At 37.6% G+C, this 20729-nt stretch overlaps 1 long non-coding RNA gene across 1 annotated transcript in view; it reads left to right on the top strand.

Moving 5' to 3' along the window:
• The window catches only part of LOC122116412, a 130575-nt gene extending 109979 nt beyond the window's left edge, over positions 1-20596 (top strand). The window contains exon 3 of the long non-coding RNA XR_006148956.1: positions 20521-20596. This is a non-coding gene — a long non-coding RNA (uncharacterized LOC122116412). The remainder of the gene's footprint in view (positions 1-20520) is intronic.
• Positions 20597-20729: the final 133 nt, after the last annotated feature.

Raw genomic sequence — 20729 nt, forward strand, 5'->3', positions numbered from 1 at the left:
CAAGCCAACCATTGTGAGCTGCTCTTTGGCTGGCTCCAAAAACTTGGCAAAAATAAGCTTGTTTCCAAATAGGGATATGAGATCTACCTATGCAGCAAGATTTCTGCCTCAAATTATACATAAAATGTGCCATGGCTATTCTCATTCACTGAACACTGCATATTTGATTCAAAATGAGTAATAGTCTAGGAGCTTCTTATGGGAAGCTTAGACCTTGAGTATGACCTTAATTAGTCCTGTACATTCCTGACTCTAGCCCAAGAATGACAGGGAGTATGCCATTTTCTTAAGGCAGACACAAACTAGCCTCAAGAGGAGGACACTTTGAATAGAATATTCATTTATTTCTTTAGAGCAAGAAAAAGTAACTGCTGAGTTCACATGGTTACATGAGCAAATCTTCTGACTGTAGGAAATCTATGCGGGAAGCCAAAGATTAAAAAAAAAAAAAAAACAGAATTCTTGATGTGCATGGCACTACTGCAATTCGAGTTGATTATATAAGCATAACATTTTCTGGCAACCAACTGTAATGGGATCATCCATTCATCTTCAGGATGGGGAAGCAGTGGCCTCGGAGGTTCTTTCTAGCCTTGGCACAGCTTCATAACCAGTGATTTCCTTAAGAATATCTTAAGTTTTAGTATTTGGAACATCTTCTTTCTCACAATATGTTCACTTTCTTTAGATATGATAATAACATTGATTGCATTACAATCTGGGCCGGCTGTTAGCATGAAACTCCTACTTTCTCTTTTAAAGTAACTTTGCACCTCTGGTCTTATTAATATGTTTTAATTTTGCTCATCAAATATCAGTTTTTTGTTTTGTTTTGTTTTGTCGGTCGTGGGGCTTGAACTCTGGGCCTGGGCGCTGTCCCTCAGCACTTCAGCTCAAGGCGAGCGCTCTACCACTTGAGCTACAGCGCCACTTCCGGTTTTCTGGTGGTTTATTGGAGATAGGAGTCTCACGGTCTCTCCTGCCCGGGCTGGCTTTGAACCACGATCCTCAGATCTCAGCCTCCTGAGTAGCTAGGATTACAGGCGTGAGCCACCAGCGCCCGGCAAATATCAGTTTTATAGGCACATTGTTGGATCCTCTGGAATCCTTTAAAAAAGCAAAATATATTTTTGACTCAGGAATCACTGAGATTTTTCTAAATGTAAGAAAAATTATTTGTGATAAGAGTGATTAATTTAGTCTCAAGGAGTTAGGCGAGACTTTCCAAAAGGGGTGATATTAGAGTTCAAAATCAAATTAGAAATCTTGGGGGTAGGATAGAGAATATGGTAATTTCCAAGTAGAGAGAACTACTTGTATCAATGTTATTGAATTATCTGTAGGACACCATTGCATGTCAGTACAGCATACCAGGAATTCAGATACATCAAAAGACAAGGGATTCAAATATATCCCATTTTGCATGAATTTCAGTTATCCTTACAAGCCCTAGGATACAACAAGTATTTGTCATTCTGTTTGAAACACACACACAGCCAAGCCTTGATCCTTGAATTGTCAAATCTCTTCTAAATATATACAAACAAATATTAGTCCTTTCTCTATAAGCTTCTAAAATATTTTTCCCTCTCATGGTCTTTGAAAAGTAGTTATTTGTAGAAATATCCAAGTTTGAACTGCTTGTCTGTCTGTCTTCTAGTAAACTTTTTAATTTCTTAAAGAGAAAAAATGTGCTTATCATTTTTTAAGTTTTAGGAAAGATTGATTGCAGTTCAACAAAGTTAGAGAGAAAGGGAAAATGAGAAACATTTCCTGTTTCCCATGCAAAAAATGGGAGTTAAAGGCTCCAAAAGTCTTTACTATTGTAGATAAGCAATTTTTATGTTTGTCATTACTATACATGTCTTTATAGTATTATATTTCTCAAGGATATAAAATATCATTTTGTATATTCTTAAGCCTAAATGAATGATGAAGACGTAATTTTATCACTTTGTTTTCATTCAACATCATATCTTAAGATTCATCCATGTTATACTTCTGGGTTGGTTTTTTGTCTCATTTTAAATATTATATACTATTCTATTATATATCTATCATACTTTTTCTTTTCACCTCCTGTTGGATAGGTTATTTTTTCATCTTGGAGGTAGTATAGATATCTATTATGGAAACGTTTGATAGTAAAAATGTTGAAATGGGCTGGGAAAGTTTCTCAGCAGTAGAGTGCTTGCCTTGCCATGCATGAGGCCCTGGGTTTGATTCCTCCGCACCACATAAGCAGAAAAAAGCTGGAAGGGGCACTGTGCCTCAAGTGGTAGAGCGGTAGCTTTGAGCTGAAGAGCTGAAGAGCTCAGGGACAGTGTCCAGTCCCAGAGTTCAGGCCCCATGACCGACCAAAAAAAAATGTTGGAAATGCATATGTTTTAAAATTGAACAATTCCATTCCTAGACAGGAACACTAGATGTGCACTGTGTAGATCTAAATTTTAACTAAACTTAAATAAAATATAAATTTTGTTTCTTCAATTGAACTCACTGCGTTTCAGGTGCTTAATAGCAACATGTGGCTATTGATTACCAACTTAGCCAGCATTATATAGAGAGCATTTCCCAGCATTACAGAAAGTTCTACCGAGTTCTTCAATACTGGGCTAGAAGGCATCTTTATTTGCATACACTAGTATACCCTGAACATAAAAAGCACTAGCTCTTTATGATTTGAATGAGTGAATGAAAGTGAAAGTATTGTATTACAAGGGTATACATGGCAAGTGTTAAATGAGTTCTAGGAGTAATAGCTATATTAGACTACAGGGGATAATTTGAGCAGTGTATCAGAGCCCTGTGCATAAGTTTGGAGGAAAATTGAGTAAGGTGTTGATCCAGGACAGTCAACTACAAGATAGCAAGAACAGGAGTTGGAATCATTAATGTGGAGGAAATCAGATAGCTCAAAAATAGAGAGGCTTTGGTGACAATCAGATCTAAGGCAAGACTGCAAGCAAAAAGGGTGAGTCATGAGGTTAGAAGCCAAAAAGAGATTAAGAAGTGGGGTGCAAGGCAGGCAAGAAAGAGAGCAGTTCAGGACAGGAGCTGTGAACAACATAAGCCTGTGTTCCAGGCTTTATGGGCTGGGTAAACTTTCATTCCTGAGGTGAAAAATCTGTTAATTTCCTCTTTGTATTCTTGTTTACTTATATTGAAAGCTATAGTGAGGAAACAGTTATCTGTAAGTATAATTTGAAGATACAGGCACAGTGACTGTGCTCTGGCTCATGCTATATGTAGCTGTCAGAATTTGGAAGGGTTCAAGTGGGGCCTGCACTGGGCTGCTAAGAACTGGATTTCTGAGAGCAGTTACCCTGAGAAGAGGAAGATGATTTTTAAAAAAGATCAAAAAGGGAAGAGGGAATGAAAAGGGTAAATAGAGGTCAGTAGAAGAATATGAGAGGAACAATTTATGAGGTCTTAATATCAATTTTCAGCTAAAGAGTTCTTTCTAAAAATCACACACACACACACAGTATAGCAAGAATGTGATGTAAGATTCAAATGTTACTGTTAAGGTTTAATCAAGAACTACAGAGAGCTCTAGCCCCAGGCTTCTGCTCATCTTTCTGGGCTGCTCTACTCCCTTGTTTTCCTGAAAGTCTCTACAACTCTTTCTAATAACCAGATTTGAAACACTGATTCTCAAGATTTTTAGTGGGACAAGGGCCACAGGAAAAAACTGAATATGAACAGAAATCAGAGCCAGCCATATTTCTCTACACACACATGTGTGTGTTCACATACATTTGTGTGCTAAGACTTGGGCTTGAACTGAGGGCTTTAGTGCTATCCCTTTGGGGTTTTTTGTTTGTTTGTTTGTTTTTGTTTTTGCTCAAGGCTGGTGCTCTACTACTTGAGCCATAGTTTCACTTCCAGTATTTTTGGTGATTAATTGAAGATAAGAGTTTCATAGACTTCCCTGCCAGAGCTGGATTTGTTCTATGGTCCTGAGGTCCCAGCCTCCTGAGTAGCTAGGATTACAGTTATGAAACATCTATGCCCGCCTGACTGAAATAGCCATTTTAAAAGTACATGAGTCAAGTAGGCTATCTTATGCCAGTCTCTCACATTTTGTGAATATCTTGACAATAAAATCCTATCTCTCCTGCCTGACCGGTTACATATTATAGATAGCTCGGACTCATTTAAGCTTTTAGTTGTTATTTTCCAAACCAATAATCAGATGAGTGACTATATTCTTGCAACAAAGCACAAGGCTCTACTCATGTTGCTTACAATAGTACAATCTCAGGTGTTTCTTAACCATGTCCTTTAAGTTAACAATGTATAGGAGAAGGATGAGAGAGAGTTTTCCCATAGAGGCAATCAAGCCATCCTACCAAACATTAGAAAAGTAATCCTGCAAGTGAAGATCATCCATTATGAAAACAACCATCTACCCAGAAATCTCTCAGAAACCTACCCATCAATCTCAGAAATCTCTCCATGCTTTGCTCTCCCATCCAGCAATACTGACAGAGGTTGGGATTTCTGAGCAGGACCAGTCTGAAAAAAAAAAAAAACACTATATGTATGCATAGCTAATTCCTTACAAAGATTACAGTTCTCTATTCCCAAGGCCATTTCTTGTTGTGACTCCTCTGGTCCTTTCTACTTCGTGTTAACTTCACTCTTCAACATCCAATCCGTGGGCTCAGGCATTAGCCAGTCTGCTGAAATGTGGGCAGCTGTCTTGGCATGCATGGACAATCAAATGTTTGAGGAAAATTGATGAACAACCATTTGTCCAAGAGATCCACAGGGCTTAGGAAATTAAAAGGCTTATTCTTGTGGTTAAACACTGGGAATGCCATCTCATTCCTGTCCACTGATTTTTCTATTATCAGCTGGAAAGCCACCAACAGATCCCTTGTTCATCTGCCAGGATGCAAACTAGCCCTTCTTTCAAGTTCTACTTTTGTTCTCAGGGCTAGGAATGCTACAGTTATTCCAAAAGCAATCTGGCGGGCACAGCTAAGCGGACTTATAAGGTCATAATTACAGTATCAGAGCATCAGCTTGAGTTTTCTTAGAATTGATTATTGAGACTCATAATAATGCATACCTCTGTGTCCTGATACCATAGTTTAGAATTCAGTAGTGAGACTTACAGCACTGTAGATGAATAGTAAGGATGTTTCTGGAAGTCCTAGGTCTTTGACTAAACTGTGTCCTTGGGAAGATTATTTGGGGAAAGTAAACAATTAATACTCACAAACATTAACATATATTGAGGGCTTATCATTTCCAAGCACGAATAAGCAGCCAGAGTAGGTACTGTTACCCATATTCTCATGTTTACAGGTGAAGAAACTAAAGCTCAGACAGATGAGATCGCTTACCCAAGTTTATACAGCTAGTAAATAAATATTTAATCAATTTATTTCCATGTCTCTTTTGATTTAGAACATGTTTTTGCTTCCTTTTGGAAGGTGTCTATCTTCTTGTTTCACTAGCAAGAGGTCATCTGATTTCAATTTATAATAACTGAAAATACAGCAGAATAAGCAGATGTTCCCTTTATTGATGAAGTAATGTCCCTTTTAACATGTCCATGATTATTCTGAGACCCATGACAGAGATTTGCACATCTTTCATCATAAAGTATTTATTGGGCACTTATTATATGCCAACACATGCAAGAAACAAAAGTTACCATTAAGGAGTGTCTTTCTATAGAAAGAAGGTTGACAAAATATCTGCATATATATGCTACATACACATAAAATAATATGAAAAGTCTAGATTCTGTGAGAGACACAGGGGTGTTCATAGAAAAGACATTTGCTTGAGAATCCAAAGATATTGCTTTACAAACATTTGTACTAATTTTAGTTTTAAAATAAAAGTAGGGCTACCTAGATCATTCTAGATTCCATGGTTAGAAATAAAAGTAAATAATTAGGAAGGTCATCATGGATGAACAAGATTATGAAGGATTAAATGTAAATTGAAATGGAAATTTCTGTGGAATAGGCAGAAGTGTCTAGGAAAAATAATGGAAGGATAGGAGTTAAGGAGTTAAGGTAAAATGAACTTTGAGTATGCTGGACCAACAGAGAAGAGACCATCATAAATGCCATAAGCACAGGGAAAGTCAGAGACCATTGAATTGACTTAATTGCTTTATTGATTTATTCTTATTAAGGCAAAATACACATAACATGAAACACCATTTAAACCATTTTAAAGACTAATTCACCAGCATTAAGCACATTCATGATATTGTCTGATCAACCCCATTATCTAATTTCAGGACATTTTCACCTCTTCAAATGGGAACCCACTAAGCAGTCACTTCTCTCTCCGCAGCCTACAGCAACCAGTAACCTTCTTTTTCTTTTGTCTTTATGGATTTATGTACTCTGGATATTTCATACAAATAGAATCATAGAATTCATGACATTTTTTGTTTGCCTTTTGTCATTTAGCATATTGTTCTCAATATCCATCCATGTTATACTATATATGAGAATTCCATTCTTCTCTCTGGCTGAGTTAGATTTCATTTCATAGTTTTATCACATATTTATAACTCATCCAGGTCTTTAAAGGTCTACCCTTTGGCTCTTAGGAATATGGCTACTATGATATTAGTATACAAGTTTTGGTTTGGATGCTTGTTTTCAGTTCACTAACAATGGAATTGTTTTCAATTTCTAACAATGGAATTGCTGGATCTTACATTAATTATATGTTTAATTTACTGAGAAGATGTTTTCATGGAAATCTAGCATACTGCTTAAAAGTCAGAACTGTAAACTTCAAGTTGAATCCTGGTTTTGTTACTTTCTAGTTTGCAGCCTTCAGCAAATGATAATTCCTCTCAGCTCCTCTTTTCTCATAGTCAAATATCACAGTTAAATAGGGGCACTGCCCTCACAGTGACTTCACTACTTATCCTTACCCACTCCCACTTTAGAACTCAGGAAGTGTTCAAAACTTTGAGAAAAAAAATGAACTGCTTGGATTCCTTAACCTCTCAATTTTGATTTTTGAAATTTTGTGTATATATTTCTTTTTTATAAGTTTTTTATAGTGAAAATACTGTACAGAGGGGTTACAGTTACATGCGCAAGGTAATATATATGTATATATATACACACATCCATACACTAATGTTCTAGTAAAAAGATGTTTCTTGAAAGTCTCACATCTGTACATCTTTTATTAAAAAAAAAACACTTTCCAGAGATAATGAAGAGTGATAGAGGTGAATTTGATTAAAGTACATTATGTGCATATATGAAAATAACACAATGAAACTCCTTTACAAGTCATACACACTGATTAAAAAAAAACACTTTTCATGAAGTAGCAATTCAGTATAATTTGATAGTTAAGAGTGTATATTCTGCATCAAAACAGGTATGGAGTAACTTCTAATTTCATGTTTATTTGCTATATAATGTTCGGCAACTTACCTCAACCATCCCTCTGACACTCAGTTTTCTCACCTGAAAATATAAGGATTATTATGACTGATAAATTTCATAATGCAAGTTTCAGCACTAGGCACATAGAAAACATGCTGTCTGGTGAGACAGTGAGCTCATGCCTTGGACCATACTTGCTTTCCCACACACAACAAACCATCAAAGTGTCCCAGGGGAGTTAAAGAGCCAAGGGACTTCAACTAGACCCAAGAGAATATCAAATGATCATGAATATTCTTTCCAAATGAAACAAAAATTCCACCATAACAAAATCATTGCAAGATAGTATAATGTCAAATTCATCTTCTGAGTTTCCTGCTTATGATGAGTGTCAAGAAATTGTGTTTTTAGTTCTAAAAGACATTAACTTTCCATCCGCACAGATGTCCTTTCCATGTTAACATTGATGATACTCTGCACGTTCAACTTGTCTGACCCTAAGTTAAATGTCCCTATTCCTATTTTAGAGCTGTGTAAGTTGGGTCCCAGAAGTACTTTTCCCAAAACTAGTAAACATCTGTTTTGCTTTTTTGGGGGGGAGAGGGGGGTCCGGTCGTGGGGCCTGAACTCTGGGCCTGGGCGCTGTCCCTCAGATCTTTAGCTGAAGGCTAGCGTTCTACCACTTGAGTCACAGCGCCACTTACGGGTTTTTTCTTTTTCGCTTATGTGGTGCTGAGGAATCGAACCTAGGGCCTCAGGCATGTAAGGAAAGCGCTCTACCACTGAGGCAACTTCCCAGCCCACTAGTAAACATCTGAAGCAAAGTTAGAACCCATATCTTTTCAACTTACCATACTTGCCTTAAGGAGTTCCTGAGCTTTTTATTTTGCCATTGGTAAAACAGAAAACAAGACAGCCAAAGCAAGCTGGCCAAAGTTTTCTTCACTAGTTAATAATTAAACAGGGACTAGAAAGAGATCCAGGAATGCCAGATCATGTTACTTCATTGCTTGTGAATGAATGAATAATGAAATGGTTCAGTTTTTAATTGATTAAGAGACTGGGGAAGGGCTGGGAAGGTGGCTCCGTGGTAGAGTGCTTGCCTTGCATGCATGAGGCTCTGGGTTCGATTCCTCAGCACCACAAAAGTAGAAAAAGCAGGAAGTGTTGCTGTGGCTCAAGTGGTAGAGCGCTAGCCTTGACCTGAAGAGCTGAGGGACAGCACCCAGGCCCAGAGTTCAGGCCGCACAACTGACAAAAAAAAAGACGGGAAAATCTGCAAATAAATTCCAGCCATATTTTAATTTTCCCCATGTCGTATATTGCAAGCTTTTTTGAAACATTTGTTTTGCCAACTAGTAAATGAGCCGTTGACCCTAGTGTCCCCTTTTGTTTGTGTGCTCTACCTCCTTAGGATGTGATATTCAGAAATAGTTCAAGTACCGGCAGTCTGCAAATTTTTTCAGTTCCAACATATCAGCAGATATTAACCAAAAAGTTTTGGGTAGCTTTTGCACTTGGCTAGGTTATGATGAGACATCAGGTTGTTACTGCGATTATGATTCTTTAGATATGATAAATATTTCTTTTTTTGGGGGGGGGGGGGTCCAGTCGTGGAGCCTGAACTCTGGGCCTGAGCACTGTCCCTCAGCTCTTCAGCTCACGGCTAGCGCTCTACCACTTGAGCTACAGCGCCACTTCCGGCTTTTTTCTTTTTGCATATGTGGTGCTGAGGAATTGAACCCAGGGCCTCAGGCATGCAAGGCAAGCGCTCTACCACTGAGCCAACTTCCCAGCCCAATGATAAATATTTCAATGGGTAGACTTTGAGGGGTAAAACATTACTCTTAATAATGTAGCTGAGGGACAGCGCCCAGGCCCAGAGTTCAGGCCCCACGACCGGACCCAAAAAAATAAAAAATAAAATAATGTGGCTTGGCTTTATTCAATCTGTTGAAGGCCTTAAGTGAAAATAGCTGAAGTCTCCTGAAGAGGTTACCTTCAGAATCCTGCCTCAGTGCTTCCCTGGGTCTCCACTCTGCCAGCCTGCCTTGCATATTTCAAACTTGCTGGAACTTACAATCATATAAATCAATTCCTTAAAAAGTAAAGACACACAGGAACATACACTCTCTCCTTTCTCTTGATCTCTGTCTCGCAAACACAGCCCTTTTGGCTCTATTTCTCTGGAGACCCCTATATAATGCATGCAGCCAAATGTGCTATGTTTTGAGCATATAGTTGTATATCTCTGTACAAAGAGATTTGCACCATGTAACAAGAACTGAAAACAAAAGTTTGGACAAGGTGAGAAAACAAAGACACAAGAAAATATCAATATGTATTTCATGATATCATTATTCCTGATAATATTCATAATACTCAGATTTGCCTTTTTATACTGATCAGCTCCTTATTTTTGTTTTCCTTTTTTTACAGGCGTGTTGTTAATTGTACAAAGTGAGGAGCTTCATTGTGATATTTCCAAACACACATATAATAAACCTTTTTTTGACAGTGGTGGGGTTTGAACTCTGGGCTTGGGCGCTATCCCAGCACTCTTCAGCTCAAGGTGAGTGCTCTACCACTTGAGCCATAGTGCCATTTTTAGTTTTCTAGTGGTTTCTTGGAGATAAGAATCTCACAAACTTTCCTGCCCGGGCTGTCTTTGAACCATGATTCTCAGATCTCAGCCTCCCTCAGTAGCTAGGATTACAGCCACCAGCACCTGGAATTTAATGAACTTTGATTAAACTTAATCCCTCCTTTTTAATTTCCTGCCCCCTTTTAACCAATTTAATATGTTTCATAATTCTAATTTAATACATACATCTGAAATACTTTGATCATACTCATCCCCTCACCATCTCCTTTCTTTCTCCCTAGATTCTACCCTCAAAGAGTCTTCCTGATTTTCTCGCTCTTTCTTTTTTAACATTTTGTTGGTGTTGAGGGTTTTTTGCTTTGAATATTTTTATTATCATTAAGTTGTCCAAGGTAGTTGTCACTCACTAAACCAGTTTATGAATACAGTGCATCTTGATCATGTCACCCTTTCAACATTCCCACCCACTCCTCCCATATATTGAGACTTCAATTCAGGGATCCATATTTGTTAGGCAAGCCCTCTACCACTTACACCACTCCTCCAGCCCATGACACTCAGACTTTTCATCGATAGATGAACAATTTACTTAATGTCTGAGAAATCTTGAAAAAAAATCCTTCTCCTCCCTTTAGACTATCCTGGTTGGTTAAAACTATTGGTTGTATTTGTTAATTTCATAAATATGCATTAAATCTTGACTTTGTGCATAAAGCATAAAGACAAAATGTGATTGTCTTAGAAATGTTAGGGTTGGGTTACCAGCATCTGTCTCTCCTTAAACTTGGTTTAATCTCTGGAACTCAAATTAAGGATGAAAAAGTTGTTTGGCATAGTTGTCAAGTGAAAGCCATATGCGAAAAAGCTCCTGATGAGCTCACCTTTCTCTGATAATTTGATTTGTGCCAAAATAAGTGCTGTACCTATAGGCCAGGATAGTAAACTGTTCTCAGCATTCTGCCTCTGAGTTCTAGGGCTGTGATTCACTTTTCAGTCACTCTCATTTCCTGGGTTGCATGTACCAGTCACTTAAAAGAAAGCTTTAATTATCACTGGACAGGCTCATATCCTTAAATTGTAGTGAAATCCACTTATTCTCCAAAACTAGGGATTTTTCTTTAATATTCTGTACTGAAGTCAATAGTCTTTGGGGGGAGGTGAGACTAATTAAAACCCATAGAACACCTCCCACATTCAGGCATTCACCCAAATCCATCCATTTCCCAACTCAAAACCTAAATTCTTGTTTTTTATATTTACTTTTTCTGTAAAAATTTCAAACACATACCAAATATAACAGTACAGTAGAACTCCTCCTATGTACCAATTGTCCAGATTTAGACTCAACAATTCTTTTTTTTTATTGTGAGAATACCATACAGAGGAGTTACAATTATGTGGGCAAGATAACGAGTACATTTCTTATCAAGCATTGTTGCCTCCTAGTTGTTTCCCCTTCCCATCCATCAACAATTCTTAAAAAAAAAAAAAAAACAGCCAAGCGCCGGTGGCTCACGCCTGTAGTCCTAGCTGCTACTCAGGAGGCTACTCGGTTCAAAGCCAGCCCAGGCAGGAAAGACCGGGAGACTCTTATCTCCAACAAACCACCAGAAAGCCGGAAGTGGAACTGTGGCTCAAGTGGTAGAGTGATAACCTTGAGCTGAAGAGCTGAGGGATACAGCCCAGGTGCAGAGTTCAAGCCCCACAACCGACATAAAAAAAAAGTTAGAAATAGCATGGCCATCGAGAGAGGTGAGTAAGAATTCTGAGAGGGGTGACATTGATCAAGACACACTTTATTCATAAACTGCTTTGCTGAATGGCATCTTCTTTGCACAACTACTGAAGGATAATAAAGATATTTAAAAAAATAGAAATACCATATCTTAGCTATGGTAAATAATGCTGCAATAAACATAGTTCTGTTGGTAACTTTAGTGTGGTCTTGTTTGTGATCATTTGGGTAAATGTTCAAAAGTGGGATTGCTGGGTCACAGGGGAGCTCTATGTGGAATCTTTTGAGGAGCCTCCATACTGACTTCCAAAGTGGTTGAACAAGTTTACACTCCCACCAACTATGCAGTAGGGTTCCCTTCCAGCATCTGTTGTTATTAGAGTTCTTGATTATAGCCATTCTGACTGGGGTGAGGTGAAATCTCAATGTTGTTTTGATTTACATTTCTTTTATGGCTAGAAAAGTTGAGCATTTCTTCATGTGTCTATTGGCCATTCTTATTTACTCTTCAGAGAAATTTCTCTTTAAGTCTTTAGCCCACTTATTTATCGGGACGTTGTTTCTTCAAGGATGCCCTTCGGTAGTTGAATGGATCAAGAAAATGTGATGTGTGTGTGTATGTGTGTGTGTGTGTGTATACACACACACACAATGGAATTTTATGCCTCCATCAGAAAGAATCGCATCACTCCATTTGTTAGGAAATGGAAAGACTTGGAAAAAATTATATCAAGTGAAGTAAGCCAGGCCCAAAGAAACATAGGTCCCATGGTTTCTCTTATTTGCAATAACTAGTATATATCTGAGACAAGCAGAAAAGGTCAGATAAGATGATGTTAATGAAATGAACCCCAAGATAAGGACACAAGTGGTTTTTTCTTTCTTGCTATTGTTTCTAATGTATTTATATGGTACTATGTGATTTTTTGGTTGCTTTGTATGTCCCTCCCCCATGGTACCCTGTTTTCACTGTATTTAATGTTGGTATAATTGGGAGCAGAAGGAAAAATACAAAATGTTTAAATAAGGATACAGATTGACCCATTGCAACAATGAGATGTACAAGACACTATGTCGCAAAACGAACTTTACAATTTAGGCTTGGGGGGGAATGTGGCACTAGGGGACTGTAGTTGTGGAGGTGGGAGGGAAGGGATGGTAGGGAAAAACAAAGGAGGAGACAACAATGCTTGATAAGAAATGTACTCATTATCTTGCTCATGCAACTGTTACCCCTCTGTACAGTATTTTCACAATAAACAACATTAAAAAAAGAATTGTAAAGGAGAAAGGAAAGAGACCTAAACAACAATTAAAGTCAACATTACTCAAAAAAATAAAAATAAAAAGAAATACCATGTTACCACTACAGTGAAAAAAACTGTTTTTCATATAGTATACTGGATTTTGTTACTTCTTATTAATTTATTTTTTCTGTTTTTCAATTAAATATTACAGTTAATCTTTTATCATAAAACAAGATTATCATTCCAATAACAAAATTGACAATAATTTCATTATGTAACCATTTATTCAATCAATGTTCATTGTTTTTTTTATTTTGTTTTGTTTCTGATTAGTCTATTGTTCCCCAGACTGGGCTCCAACTTGAACTCTCACCTCAATCTCCTGAAGTAGATGGGATTACATAGTATTGTTGTGTAAATACTTTTGTTTCCTCATTCTCTGTCTCTGTCTCTCTGTCTCTGTCTCTCTGTCTCTGTCTCTCTGTCTCTGTCTCTGTCTATGTTGATTTTGTACCCTACTTGGCCAAAAGTATTTATCAGACCTAGAAGTTGTTTTTTTTTTAATAGATTTTCAAAGTATAGCATCATATTGTCTACAAATAGGGAAGTTTGACTTCTTCCTTTCCTGTTTATGTTCCTTTTATTTCTTTCAAAAATGGTATTAAGGGACTGGGAAAGTGGCTCAGTGGTAGACTACTTGCCTTGCATGCATGAAGTCCTGGGTTTGATTCCTCAGTACCACATAAGCAGAAAAAGCTAGAAGTAGCACTGTGGCTCAAGTGGTAGAGCACTAACCTTGAGCTGAAGAGCTGAGGAACAGTGCCCAGGCCGAGTTCAGGCCCCATGACCGGCCAAAAAAAAAGATAACAAAGAGGTATTAAATAAGAGTGGAGAGAGTGGACAAATTTGTCTTACTCATGACTTCAAAAGAAATGGCTTCTTTTCCCCCTGCTTAGTACAAAGTTGACTTCATTAGATTGAATTGCAGTCCTTCTACTCCTCCTAGCTTCTTCACTCTCTTATGATGAAATGATATTGAAATTTATAAATGATGTTTTCTGTATCTATTGAGATTATCATCAAGTGATTTTTGTTCTTTACTCTGTTCACGTACATTTGCTGAGTGGCACATGTTAAATCAACCAACCTTGCATCAGTAGAAAAAAAGCAACTTGTTCATAGTGTGTTAATTTTTGTTTTATTTTGTTTACAATAATTTTATTGAAAATTTGTCTATGTTCATCAAGCAAATGGTTCTACAATTTCCCTTTTTTGTTGTTTCTTTTTATAAATCCAGTTTTGATGCCAGGGTCATACAGGTTTCATCGATCAAGGTTAGTTACATTTCTCCCCTTTCTATTTCATGAAATAGTTTGAAAAGCATTGGTGTTACTTCTTTAAAAGTCCAGCAGGCCTTTTCCCCTTTCAATAAACATTTGTTGAATCAATGAATGAACTTAATATTCGCAATGCTAGTTATAAATCTTACTTTTCCTTCTACTTTGGATAGTATATTAGAATACAAAAAAAGTAAAGTGACTCAAATACAGCTAAAATACATTTTAAGAATATATACATCCCAAATAGTGCTTGGAATATATTCATAACAATTTAAATTCTGAAATTCAAATTCCTGGGTATCCTTTATTTGTATTTGCTGAATCTAATCACCCTAAGTACATATAACCTGTCACCTTTAATCCTCAGGCCACTTCCAGTCTTAAAGCTGAGTATCTCTCATCTGCTCCCATGGACTTCTCTTTCATAGCTATCTACTAAAAACTGTCAGGAAGGCATCTATTTTAAGAACACTGTTGTGAACACTTAGTTTGTATGTTTGGCATTGCTTGGTGAATCTAGGCTCAAACTGGACAAGTGAACAACCTTTCAGATTGTACCTCATCCTAGCTGCCTAGGGTGTTCCAAGTGAAATCCAGCATGCTTCTTCCTCTCCCACTTCCAGACCCCATCAGTTATGTTTGTTTTTGGTGCTAACACAGTTGAGCCTATGTTGGAATGAAATGCCTGGTGTCAGCTTCTTCCTTAAAATAAACTGCAGTTGACAGGTCTCACCCGGTAGGAAGCCAGCTCCCACAGATTACTTCCTTCTCTGCTCACAATCTTCAATTTATAACCTCATAGGGAGCTCTTCTTCAAAGGCCAATGAGTATTAAATGTACCACAGGACCCACCTTGGTTTAATGTGTACATTTTATTTTATTTCAATGAACAGATATTATTTTAGAATTGATCAACATCAAATCAGAGTCTCTGTGCCATTAACACAAAGTTCAGAAATTAGGATGATGCTGAAGTGGATCTATCTTACAGGAAAAGCTCTAACATTCTGAGTCAAACCTGGGTTTCAAACCTGAGTGACTTTTGGCAGGCATGTGTTTAACACCTCTAATCCTTAGTTCCCTTATCTGTAAAATGATGGTGATGTTAGTGTCTACCTCACAGTGTGTTTGGGATAGTTCAGTGAAATAACAAAAGTGAACTACTTAGCTAGGCATGTATCTAGTGGCTGAATGTGACCTCAGGAATAGGTTTGACGTAGTCGTAGAGGCCTATCTGGATTACTGTACCTTGAAGCCATCGGCAGGGAGTGAAGAGCATAAAAGAGTGCAAATGAGGAGCTGGGCACTAAAAAGAGAAACCCCTGACTTTGAGTCCTTAAATAATCACACCAACTTAACAAATGACACCAACTGTTTGAAACTCAAATTTATTAACCTGGAAAATGGGCACATAAAAATTCTCCCTTTGACTGCTTCTAGAGTAGTTATAAGATCATATATGAAGACTGTCTATAACATGCACAAAACAATACAGGCAATATTCCAAACTGTAGATACTGTAGCCATCCCCATTTTACAGATGGGAAAATAAGATGATAAAGTCACTTGCCTAAGTGGGAATATAGAATGGTAATTTCAATTTATACAGACTAAGTCCAGAACCTGGACTTTTAACTACACTATAGTATCTCAGGGAGTGGTTGATACTTAGTTTTTCCTTTTTAATATGGGGCATTATACTGAGGAAAAAATAGGTTAATTTTCCCTTACAAACATTATTGTTTGGATGAGGAAAAAAAGATTTCTACAATTCAACTCATACAATCTAAGAAAGAATGCAAAGACTGTCCCATAGCAATATGTAATTCTTGCCCAATGACTGGGACATTTTGTAAATGTTAAAGCTTTTCACTAAAGCTGATATCATCCTGGATGAAATGGAACTTGAATGTGGCCTTGAGACATGATAGAGCTCATTAACTCACTAGCAGTGTGGCTCAGGCTAAAACAATTTCTTTTAGTGCTCTTATCTGTAAAATGGATGGTTTGGATTAGACTAGAGGTGCTCTCTCTCTCTCTCTCTCTCTCTCTCTCTCTCTCTCTGTCTCTCTCTCTCTTTCTGCACACATTTGTGTGCATGTTTGTGTGTGTGTGTGTGTGTGTGTGTGTGTGTGTGTGTTTAAATTCAGAGCCTAGGCAACTGTCCCTGAGCTTTTTTTTTTTGGGGGGGGGGGTCCGGTAGTGGGGCCTGAACTCTGGGCCTGAGCACTGTCCCTCAGCTCTTCAGCTCAAGGCTAGCGCTCTACCACTTGAGCCACAGCACCACTTCCAGCTTTTTGCTTTTTGCTCATGTGGTGCTGGGGAATCGAACCCAGGGCCTCAGGCATGCAAGGCAAGTGCGCTACCACTGAGCCAACTTCCCAGCTCCTCCCTGAGCTTTTTTTAAGGTTACTGTTTTATCACTTGTGCCAAAGATCCACTTTTTGGAGTTTAATTGGAGTCTCACACATTTTCCTGCCTGGCATGACTTTGAACTGAAATCCTCAGATCTAAGCTTCCTGAGTAGCTAGGATTACAGGTGTGAGCCACTGGTGCCAGGCAATAGACTAGTAGTTCTTAACAGAATTATTATTCCCTTAAGAGGTATTCGGAAATTGTGAGACCACATTTAGTAAGGACCCTAAATCTTTGATGTTCTATACACTATGAAAAAATCTACTGCGTCTGTCCTTCATTTATGAAACTTGTAGTCATTCATGGAAGTGGTAACTCCATTTATAATTCTCTTAGTCTCAAATATATCTACATTTACATATTTAAATGAGTTTTTCATTGTTTTATTAACAAGTTACTGACAAAAGCTACCGAGTAAAACAGAAGACTATACTTCTCTTCTGTACTGTTACCATTATTTAGTTGCCAGTGATTTCAGAGAATCACTGTAGTAGAGTAGTAGAAATTAGACATTGCTAATACTTGTCTCTCATTCTCTGTCAGCTGCCTCTCATTCATGATGATTCTGTGCATACAGCTACTAGCCTTGACTACTTAATTACAGCTTCTAATATATACATGGATAAACTTTTGAATGTTGAAATACATATTTTTAATTATGAATGACTTTCCTTTTCTTTTTCTTTGTAGTATAACTAGGAAATTATGTGTGCTTTTTAAGTTATTGTTTACATGTTTTAAATAACTTATTCAAATGACATTCTTTTCAGAATGGCAAGGGAGAACAATAAATAATTATAATAAAAATTGTCTGACAGTTAATAAACCACTGTAATAGGGGATCTCCCAAGGCCTCTCCAGGTTCCATTTTCTATGCATCAAAAGAAGACTAGATTTTGAGAGGAAAAGGACCACATTCTAAGGTGGGAAATTATTAAAATGACTTGGCCTGGCTAAGTGGGGATTAAAGCTGCCCCAGACACATCATGATGGAGTATAGGCTTTTTTTGGGGGGGCTGATTTTTATTGTTTTTAATATGTTTTATTTTTTATTGTGAAAATACTGTACAGAGGGGTTACAATTACATGGGCAAGATAATGAGTACATTTCTTATCAAGCATTGTAGCCTCCTCAAAGGAGCATAAGCTTTTCTAAAGCATGATCTGATCATGTTTCCTGAAAGCTACTCCTTTACCCTACTCATCTCACTGTAATTGAAGATTCCTGGGAAAACTGCCAGGGCTGGTGCTACAGGAAGTTGCCTTATGGCCAATGGAACTTCTCTGGTTACTTTCCTCTGTGACAGAGGACAGTGATAGATTCCTCTCTGTCAGCTGGAAATTGTCTCCTTTTTCTCATGAGTTCCTAAGAAACCTTAATGTCTTCTCCTTATATTTTTACTCAACTCCTGACATTGGAACATTTCTTCCTGTCTTATACAGGCCCAGGCCTCTAGCCTCTTAACCCCGTACTAGAGAGTAGAAACTTTTGATTTATATTAGACCAAATTTCCCCTTTAATCATGCATATTCATCTCTATTCTTTCTCTTGTTTTTTCTGTCTTTCTCTTTTTTTCCCTCCCCTTTCTTCCTTCTTTTTGTTTCTTTCTTCTTTATAGAATACCTGAGCAGGCATCATTTGGAAGTGGGCTATAGCTACAATTAGATGCCATGTCGTCTTTGACAAGAGTTGTTAAGCCCTCACACTCAAAAGGGATAACTGTTTTCATTTAAAAGCATGTATTGTTTTTTTCTTTATATTAATTATGCATGCTCATTGAAGAGTGCTTAAAATATAAAAATCTGTGGAGAAACAAATTATCCATAATTCCAAGAAATACCATAATCATTATCAGACAAAATGACAGCAAAACGGAAAGTTAATTAATGTTCCTCTCTCTTGTCTCTATTCTCTTCCAGCCCCCACTTCCCTCTTCCCACACCACTTCTCTTTTTTTAATTTATTTTTTTATTGTGAAAATACCATACAGAGGAGTTACAATTACATGGGCAAGATAATGAGTACATTTCTTATCAAGCATTGTTGCCTCCTCCTTTGTTTCCCCTTCCCATCCTTTCCCATCTCCTCCTCCTCCTGCCAAAGTTGTAAAGTTCATTTTTGACATAGCGTCTTGTACATCTTATTGTTGCAATGGGTCCACCTGTATCCCTATTTAAATAATTTGTTTTTTCCCTTCCCCTCCCACACCACTTGATCTCAACCTTATGAAAACTTTGCCTGTCCTATGCACTATAAAATGGAGACCAAATAGAAAGTGTACAATAGCACTTGACATGTCAAAAGCACACAAGAGAGATAAAATATCTCATATCAGAAAGGTGTTTGGAATCTAAAACAGCAATATTTTGTCACAGATCTGCCATCACTACCTTATTACTGAGGTGTTTTGATAAAGTATTGTGCCAGTGTCTAAAGAGATAAGAGGCCATCTGAGAAAGTCACAGTGCTCCCTGGGATTAGGGAATGGTACACTGTACACAGAGGCAAGAATGATTAAGTGTGAGGCTGCATCATAGAAATTTGATGATACTAAATCCAACTCACAGATGAACTTTTTGTTGCAGATATTAGCTAGAATTCATGTTTACCTTTTTCCCCAAGGTGGTATAAGGTCAGAAAGGCTGTTTTCTTCCATGTGGAGTCCTTGTTTTGAGGCTCTGTTACAGGACTTTGAAAACAATAACACACAGGGATTAATGTCAAGATTATGGAGTTCATCAGAACTAGATTCAAATAATAGCTGTATTCTGGTGGATATTCAACTTTATTCAGGACCATACACTATTTTAAGCATTTGGGATAGACTATTGGACAAAAAATATGAATCCCACTTAAATGAAGATTTCATTCTAATATGAGAAGTATCTATTAATGAAAAGTAACCAAAGATATAATTAGAAAGAACTTGAGACCATCTTAGGCTGAACAGTCAGCCTAGGTGAATGGATTATTGAACTAGACTTGGAAAATTAGAAGAGGCCAGACATTAAAAATAATCTTGGGGACAAACATTACAGGGGAAAGAAAAGCATAGCTAAGGAAGAGATCTCATGTCAGCAATGGCTTGATGGAGAGAGTAAGACAGGGAGAAGGTGAGGTTGGACAGGGTAAACACATACCACATCAAGTGAGAGCATTGAAGAAACTCAGCCATCATCATCATCAACAACAACAACAACATCAAGCAGAGAAGAAGAGAAAATGAAATTAGAAAGTTTGAGTGATATACTATATTATGTCTGCTGAGGAATTTTAATCTGACTCATTGTGTACAGAGGACTCATGAGAAGGCTTGGTGTACTAGAAATGGAGCTTGAGAAGATAGAAGCAAAGTACAGGGTAGCCATTTTCTTCTGTCACTAAATTTCGAGCCCTTGATTTTCCTGCAGGTACTCTGCTCCCTCTCTGAGTAGAATGAGCACCTGCTTTCATCTCACCCATGTAAAGATTTCTCTCTTTTTGGGACTGGAGTGTCTACCAGTGAGGCAATATGTAAATCATGGTTCCCAAACCAGCTATTTGGTGGGTTATAGGTTGGATCTAAAAGTAGGCTAGTTTAAGAAGACATTTTGTTTCTTGTATACAATGACATCATTGGATGAAATTTACTTGGCTTGTACCCATTACCTTACTCATGTAACTGTAACCCCTCTGTACACTATTTTTACAATTAAAAACAAACATTAAAAAAAGAAATTTACTTGGCTAAGAGGACTGTGGTTAAGGATTAGGCTTGACTAATGTTTTTTCCCTTTGTTTTAACAGGGAGAGAAGTCCTATGGAAAATCATGTGAGGGACAAGACTGCAGTTGGGGCTGTACATGCTCTCCTGAGAAAGGAGCAAGAGTAAGTTTTCTAAATGTTTTTTCTCTAGAATTAAACTGCTCAGAATTTATTTTTATGATCTCATGAAATAAGCAAAGTGATGAGGGCCAGTTGGAAGGAGTTTTGCTACTTAATGACAGGCAGAACTA

This window comes from Dipodomys spectabilis, unplaced genomic scaffold (assembly GCF_019054845.1).
Source record: "Dipodomys spectabilis isolate Male_0828 unplaced genomic scaffold, ASM1905484v1 ptg000132l, whole genome shotgun sequence".
NCBI classification, from domain to species: domain Eukaryota; kingdom Metazoa; phylum Chordata; class Mammalia; order Rodentia; family Heteromyidae; genus Dipodomys; species Dipodomys spectabilis.